The sequence below is a fragment of the Candoia aspera genome, chromosome 10 (genome assembly GCF_035149785.1).
Source record: "Candoia aspera isolate rCanAsp1 chromosome 10, rCanAsp1.hap2, whole genome shotgun sequence".
Taxonomy (NCBI): Eukaryota; Metazoa; Chordata; class Lepidosauria; order Squamata; family Boidae; genus Candoia; species Candoia aspera.
This window is the reverse complement of record NC_086162.1, coordinates 9,462,847-9,471,537: the sequence shown is the minus strand read 5'-3', so window position 1 is coordinate 9,471,537 and position 8,691 is coordinate 9,462,847.

The window sequence follows — 8,691 nt, the reverse complement described above, 5'->3', positions numbered from 1 at the left end:
AATATTTGGATTGGTCTTTTGATGTAGACAAGAAACAGGCCACAAATCAAAGAATCACAGAGGTCTGTGATGACTCTTCCTTCATTTCAAGACAGAGTTGCAGAGCTTCCCTCTTTTTTTCTCGTTTTTCACCAGCAGCTCCAGAGAACTATCTGCTACTTGGGTGAATTTTCTTGCTCATCACGGCTCAGTCTCTTACATTTTTCCTTGCTTTTGGGGCATAGTTACTTTTCATTTCCTTGCCTATACTACAGGTAGTCCTCGACTTATGACCACAATTGGGACCAGAATTACCATCGTAAGTCTTTGCGGTCGTAAGTTGAGTCACTATGTGATTGACCTGATTTTACAACCATTTTTGCAGTGATCATTAAGTGAATCACGGGTTGTTAAGTGAATCACCGCAGTCATTAAGCAAATTCAGCTTCCCCAATTGATCTTTTTACCAGAAAATGGCAAAAAATGTTGCGAAATGCAATCACGTGACCGCAAGACACTGCAACCGGTTGTAAATGTGAGCTGGTTGCCAAGTGCCTGAAATGCAATCATGTGACTGCGGGGGTGTGCAACGTTTTGCGACGCTCAGAAGTGCTTTACAGGCCATAAAGCGCCCATTCCGAGGCTATTGTAACTTCAGACCATCATTAAATGAACTGCCGTAAGTCAAGGACTGCCTGTCGTGGCCTGGAGCAAGGTTGAAACTTTGGATCGTAGACCAATACTTGCTATTGTCAGTTTGCTATAAACTGAAATTTTGTTTAGCTTAGTCTCGCTCTGCTCTAGCGGTGTTGGACTTTAGTGGCCTGGCTTTTCAAACAACTTGATAATTGACAGTTCTAACCTCCTATCGATATGTGAACAATGCATTTTAGTATCTCATAATTGCTTTTTTTTTCTTTTGCAGCAAGAAAATGGGAATTGGTTGCTCTTCCTTTGCTAGCCATATTGCCTACTGGTGTTGTGATGCTTCTCATCTGCTACAAAATGAAGATCAAGCAAGTTAAGATGCCTTCAATTTTGGTATGGGAAGTATGGAAGGTTTTGAAAAGAGTATGGAGAAGTTAGACTTTCCTACCAATGGGCATCTTTCCAGGTGCAGAGGCTGCCCTGATCTGAGACCGGTGCCAGGCCTGTATGTGCCCATAATGCTGTGAGGCTTGCATAGATTTTCACAAACTAAGCCAATTAATTTTCAGCTCAGAAGGCAGTTTTGCAGCATTTCTTCTGGAGCACGAGGCAGGCAGTTTCCCTCTGGCAGGAATTCTTGTCTCCTAGCTCCTCAGAGTTCCTCCTCTTCCTGAAGTCAAGGCAGTGTGGTGCCTTGGTGTCTTTCTCCACATGCTTTCTGGCTGCTTTGCAGAATAGCTTTGTGCTTCCCCTAGACAGTGGCTAGTAGGGTTTTATTTTATTTTCTCATTGCAGAAAGTATGTGTAGTGAGGAAAAGGCAAGGCCAGGGAGGCCGCTGGCCAATTGCCCTCCCTCATTGGACACTGAGTGGGGAGATAGCCTGTGGCAAGGACAGCCCTGGTTTGATAAACAAGGATCCCAGGGTAAATACATTATTGTGGAAAATAAGCCATGAGGATAAACTGTTGGGCAACATCTGCCTGATGCAGTTTGGGGAAGTGCAACTTGCTACTTGCTTAGAGTTCAGTTACACGTTCTGTTGGACATGGTCACAGTTAGGTTAAATATAGCAGCCACAAAGCAGGTGGTTTGAAAAGAACTTCAAGAGAGCTAACAGAGGAAGGAAACATAAGAAGCTTCTTTGGGAACTAAAGGGAGTGACCATCTCTGACAGCCAGACCCACCACTCTTTTTGGCTTTATCAACCTTCATCTGGTCAGCCCAGAAGAAATAGCTAGCGTGACTGATGGCAAGGGACTGTGAGCATTGTGCTCCAAAACATCTAGAAGGGCACCAGGTTGATGACCCCTGCTGATTAAACCGTGTTCGCAAAATCTGCCCACCAATCAAGAGTGCTGATGTTGAATAAGACCATTGATCAGCAATTCTTCCAAGCATTCAGATGTTTGATATATTCCATGATAGATATTGGCCTGCATTAGGGACAGATGTTTAATGTTATCAATGTGCCGTCGTTCAGAGGTATCTTGTTCCCAGCCTTGTGCCCTGACACCTTTTTAATTGGGGATGCTAATGTGGACCTAGAGATTTTCTTCATCTTAGCCAGATGTGCTCTCACTGAGCAGTGTGAGCTTTGCTCATACAAATGGGATTCATGGCTGGTATTTAGCAGCTGATGGTCTTGGATTAATGACATCTGATGGCACTTATTATTCCACTCTTGAAAGCATCTGGTTTCTCTACAAGATAAACTCGCTGAGAGATCCCCTCAAAGTCCCCCATCAGAGGGGACCTCACAGTGAGTTTAGCCTAGGTAGGAACCAGATTCATGGAGAATTCAGATTTAGCCTGGTATATTAAGTGCAAAGATCTGTTTCAAATTAAAATGGGTCATTTTTAAAATCCAGCTATGAACTTTAAATGGTTTGCTGCATTCTCGTCGTTGAGTATCAGTTCCTCTGTTCAAAGTGTGCAACCAGTTAATCGTTTAATCTTAGACTTGTTCTGTTTCTTAAACATGTTTCCATAGCAACTTATATACATTCCTTAACAGATGTTCTGAGTTTTGTTTTATGAGCATTTCATTTGGTCAGATCTCTAAGTATGGTATCTTATTTTTGTGGCTCTGATTGAACTATACTACTTATTCAAATATATTGAAACCAGTGAGGCATTTCGAAGAGAAATTCCTGAATTTTTACTCGCCGTATCTTCCTTGCTAGTGATTCTAATGTCAATAAAAACAGAGGGGACAACCTTGTCTTCTCCTTTTTGTAATAATGCATTTTTGTGATAGAAATCCCTTTACAATTATCTTAGCTTCTTGGCCACTGCAAATTCTCTGCATCCTTGAAAGAAAATCTGAGCACAGTTCATCTTCTTGAAGATCATGACTATAAAAGTCAATTCCAAATTATCAAAACTTCCTCTGCATCAAGAAAAATCATAGCCACTTCCCCTTTTTCCGATTAACATCATCAGTGGCTTCCAAGATACATCTGATATTTTCTCTCTTGTCTCTCCTTAGGACCAATCTGATCAGGGTGAATTATGTTGGCTAAAAGATTACTTAACCTTTTTGGAAGGATAGCTGTAAAACTAGCTGTAAAAAGCTTGTAGTCTGTGTTCAATAAGGTGATAGGCCTATACAATTCTGAACAGATTGGGTTGTTCTCATTAGAAATGAATGATATAAAAGCTTCCTGAAATGAAGAAGGAAGTTACATCTCATTCATAATCTGAATGAGATTTTGTCAAAATTTCTTTTAAAGTCTTACAGCATGCTACAAAAAAACTGATCTGGTCCTACGATCTATTCCATTTTAACTTCTGTATCACTTCCTTTATTTCATCTTCTGTAATCGGCTTAGTAAATAATTTCTTTCGCTGGTCTGTAATGATGGATGGATGATAGATAAATGTCAGGAGCTGAATTAATTTGGAAGAACCTCTTTAACTCAAATTTTCACTTCAGTGTGATATCGTCTTGCAATAATAATAATAATAATAATAATAATAATAATAATAATAATAATAATCCATTCCATCTTTATCTTCTTACACCCACTAAAAATGGATTCACTCAATATGGAGGCCCAGTTCCTCTGGGAACAGCCAGATCTTCAGAGCCTTACAAAAAGTTCTTATTCTCGAATAAGTTTCATATAAACTCAAATAGGTTTTATGAGGAGAAAAATAAAATATATTCTTTCTCTGAAGATATTTATGTTTCCATGCATCTGAGAGATGAATAATGACATGCAATCTGCAATGGTTTTTGGCAGATTATTAAGCTCCTTTTGTATGAATTGGATTTATCAAGATTTGGGGAATCAACCAGATTCATGTCTCTAAAAATCAAAGCATCTCCTGCAATTTCAAGAAGAGGTTGAAAAAATGTTTCATAACATTTTATTTTATTATCATTTGGAACATAAATTGAAGCCATTGTGATTTTTCCTTGTTCAGTTTGAAACCAGAGTAAAAAAAAAATCCCTCTGCTGGATCGGAATCTGTTTTTCCAAGTTCCATGATAAGTTCCTAATATACATATACGGTAGTTACTCAGTTTTTCTTTCTACCTGAAGCCACACACTTTTGACTTAAACACATTTTTTTATTTTATTTTATTTTATTATTTTATTTTATTTTATTTTATTTTATTTTATTTTATTATTTTATTTTATTTTATTTTATTTTATTTTATTTTATTTTATTTTATTTTATTTTATTTTATTTTATTTTATTTTATTTTATTTTATTTTATTTTATTTTCTCCCCTGCCTTTATTATTTTTATCAATAACTCAAGGCAGGGAACATACCTAATACTCCCTCCTCCTCTTCTTTTCCCCACAACAACAACCCTGTGAGGTGAGTTGGGCTGAGAGAGGGACTGGCCCAAGGTCACCCAGCCGGCTCTAGCAAATTAACACTGTCTTTTTTTTAAAGATAAGTCTCTTGAGGATATATAAGATGTCTGCATTTTCCTTATTTAGTTTTTTTTAAAAAAACTTCTCTCTCTTGGAATGGTCTCCTAATCCATTAATATTTGTTAGACTGTCTTAATTTGATCAATGATGTCAGCTGTCACTTAATATTTATGAAAAAAAAAAGAGCTGGAACCTGATCCAGTTTTTGGTCTGACTGTTCTGAATCCTTCTTGGCTTGTTCTACTATGTTTAAAGATTCTTTGCATCTTAGCATCTTGTGATGAATATATAAAGGCTTTGAACCAATGATAAAGACTTCCAGTGACCTACCTGTATTTAATCTAGAAAAATCACATCTCTGAGTAGCTTAAGCATATCCCAAGGAACACCTGGTAGAGTTGCCATTATTTTGTCTCTAAAGGTGATGTCCTTCCTTTTTAATTGCAGCATTGCATCCATTGTCTTTAAACACGTGCGCTGAATATATATGTCACATGGTAAATGTCTTCTTTATGACATCAATTATTTTATTTTATAGCTTTCTTGGGTTTCTAAATCTTCATCTTCCTCTATACCAAGATATTCCTTAAGTAATTTTTCCGTTTCTCTCTTGAAGTCACCTGTTCCAAAATCTTGTGGTATCCCTCTGAACATTAAATTGTTTTTCAGTAATTCTGAATCTGCTATTTCTAGTCTGTCCTCCACCTTCTTTATCTTTGTTGTTTGAATTCTGTGTTTTGAAGATAATTCTTGATATTCTATGTCCTTGATAGGTTTATCCTCTTGTTTTAGCTTGGTTGCGACCTTAAACAAATTCAGTTTAACTTCCAACTCTTGTTTTGTTGTTTTTTGAATTGGCTTTCTTCCAGATTTCTAAATTTCAAGTCAAGTTTTGATGTAGCTTATGCATATGTTCATTTGTGAATAAGTCTGTGATATACAGTAAGTAAACAAAGCACCAGCTTCTCCACAATCCTGCTGGTCTCCACCCATTCTTCTTAGTTGTTCTTCTTACTTTGCTCAATTTTGGAAAATGAAATTGCATTCTCTCTCTCTCTCATTCCCCCCTTCTGCCTCTCCAATTTAGGATTTTTCTAGGAATCAATACTCACAGCAAGTGCTGGAATTCGATGAAAGGGAATTGACCACGACTATCCAATTCATTCTGGAACAGAAAAACACACCTGCCCACCAAACATATTCCCTGTTAACTTCTTCAGTGCATTCTTCATCAAATGAAGATGAGGACAGTGATGAAGATAGTAGTGGCCCCATTCCTTACATCAAAATGCTTCGATTCCAGAAGAAGGACCAAAACTGTCCAACAGTTGACATGATTCCAAAAGGTCCTGACTTATCTTCTGGTTCTGGAAATTCTCAGCTAAGTGGAGAAAGCTGGCCAGCTGTAATGAAGTCAGAGCCCTTTTTTACAGCAAAATGGATGACAAGGGATGCTTCTTCTGGAATCTCAGAGAGGACCTCCCTTTCCGAGGACTCCATTATGGATGAATCAGTTAGCTTCGCAGATGACTTTCCAGCTGCTGGTAGAGAATGTTGGGAAGTTACAAACAGAGATACAGACTTTTTGGATCAAATAATACTCTCAGAAAGTCATGGCTTCAATTTTTCTACAGACCTGGAAATTAGGACTGGAGGAGTCCAATGCAGTGGCATTTGTGCAAGTCTAGAAGACTCACAAGCATCTCTTTGTAATGAGCCCGAAGGGCAGGTTATGGAGAAAAGAAGACGTCAAAGTGACTCTAGCAATTGTGGGGATCTCTGGGTAGAAATATCTCATCTCAGTGTGTCTTGTAAAGACAGGGTTGAAAACGGAGAACTGGTGGAAAACAATGTTCTGAAAGCTACTTGCCACAATTACCAACCCAAACAGATTCATTACATTTCAAGAACCTGATGTCAGTTGCTTGTATGTATTCTAAGAGTAGAGAGGATCCTCTAGTGGTTTTTCTGAAAGCATTTCCAAGACCCAAGTGGTGAAATCTGTACTTTAAAACTCCCAGAAGAATCCATCTACACACAGACACCACACACGCATTTCACTTTATCTAACATTCTCATTTCACTTCGTAAAACAAACAAACCCTATCTGGAGCTATCTGGAATCAGATGATAACTAAAGGGGATGGGTGGTACAGTTACGTTGTGCTTCTAGTTTGCCATATCCTTATATTACATCCAATTATTTAAAAAAAAAAAAACTGAAATTTTGTAAGTGAAATTTCATTTGAAATTGAAAACTGAAACTGCAGTTTTCATTGCTGATTTTGTCATGGGAATTGGAATTTTGCTATGGAAAATGGGATTTTGTCATGGAAAACTGAGTGCTCTTTCCCAGCTGAGTCCTGGATAGTATCCTACAGATGGAGGAAGGACTCAATATTGGGTTGTACAGCTTTAAAATATCTATCCATGTGTTTCCATTTGTGAGCAGTTGGGTAAGTTTTCCCCACCTATTTTAGACTTTCTGAACACTGAATTCCAGTCTGGATCTTACCTAACCATTCACAAGTCTCTTTCAATGTACACAAATTGGTTTAAGCATGATGACACCAGTATGTAAACAAATAGCAATTCAGTCTGGGATCAAGAATTTGAGAACAGAGAATAGAGAAGATTCTTGTGGAAGTGTTAAGCATTGCATTATCTGATCCAGTCAAAACCACTGCTATTCCCTTTAGCTGAAAGTCCCACTCCCTAGAATTAAGGAAGGAAGAAAGATTATCTCTTCCTCTTTAGGGAAAGTTCTTTCAACCTTGCACTATGCCTTAATAACATTTTTCATGAACTCGTAGCAACGAGAAGAAACAAATGTCAGATATGTTCTTTATTGTGCAATTCTCTGGATCTAAGTCTATATTAAGATAACTGTGATAACTGTCCAGTATTTGAAGCCAACAACCATTCTTAGGTCCTAAAATACCGTGTTGTATATTTTGCAGAATGTCTTTGTGTTGTATGCATTCATTTATATCTCATACTGAGATTGCCATGTTGTGTCTCTCATTGGTTGGGACAACAAAATTCATGAGCTGTTGCATCATGAGAGATTTCTGGCTGGCCACTAAGAAATTGCTTTAGAGTCGGGAGCTGAGAATCCACTTTACTGCCTTTTTTGCAGAGCAGTTTTCTGCTTTGTCAAATTTATGTCCTGATTTTAAGTAAATTGCCTGGATATAAAGGTACTGATTGGTTTAGAGGCAGAAAGGGAGGTGATTGGAGTTGTTTGTTTTCACAACAAAAACTCCCTGCACATCACAGCATGGGGCTTTCCTTGGGAAGCGCTTCTGCTTTGCAGCACTTCCTTGACTGATCACACCATGCTTCATGGTCGCATGGTTATTCCAAGAGTGGGACACAAAGAAACATCTGTGTCTGCAGAGAGCCTTCCTCTCCTCTACAAGGGACATTTTTCCCCCTTGGGAAAAAGGAAGGAAACTACTGCAGCCACCTCACACATCTTTTCGGAAGTGAGGTGGATCTTTTTTTTGAGCAAGAATGCATTGTTAGCATTCTTTCCAAGTTGTCTCCTCTCAGGGCAAAGACCCAGAATCTAGCCTTGGTTAGATCCAGGGGGGAAAGAATTTGCATTCCTATTCTGAGGGTATGGTAGCCCACACTGGTGAATCCACCCAGTGCTTGAGTCGAACAGTTTGGGGAGCTGAAAGAAGGAGGGCATAAGGAAATGGAAGAGACAAGTATGTGGAGACAATGCTCCATTTTCTTCTTGTTTGCAGACTTCTTCCTTTTCTCCTTCCTTCAAGGCTCTTGAGCTTTGTCAGGGGATGGCAGGATGTGAATTGATCCAGTTGATGTTAATTCCTGTTTTAACATCGGAGGTTACTTCGATCCTTTACAGTACAGTGGATGTTTCTCTTGGTCACGTCTCAAGAGAAGACCCACCTTGTTTATCTAAAGTTGCTTTTCAGCTTCTCTTTTAGTTCTTCCTCACCAAGCTGAGTGCATGGGAAATCACCGTCCCCACCTATCTTCCCCAACTGGGTATCTTCCAGATGTTTTGATGTCTCACAATTCCCCAGCTAACATGCCTAAGAGATTCAGAGGACACCAGGTTGGAGAAGTGGCCTATATGTGCCTTATGGCATTTTGACAGGGTTCACATAAGGAATTATATTGCAATAAAGTTTTACAT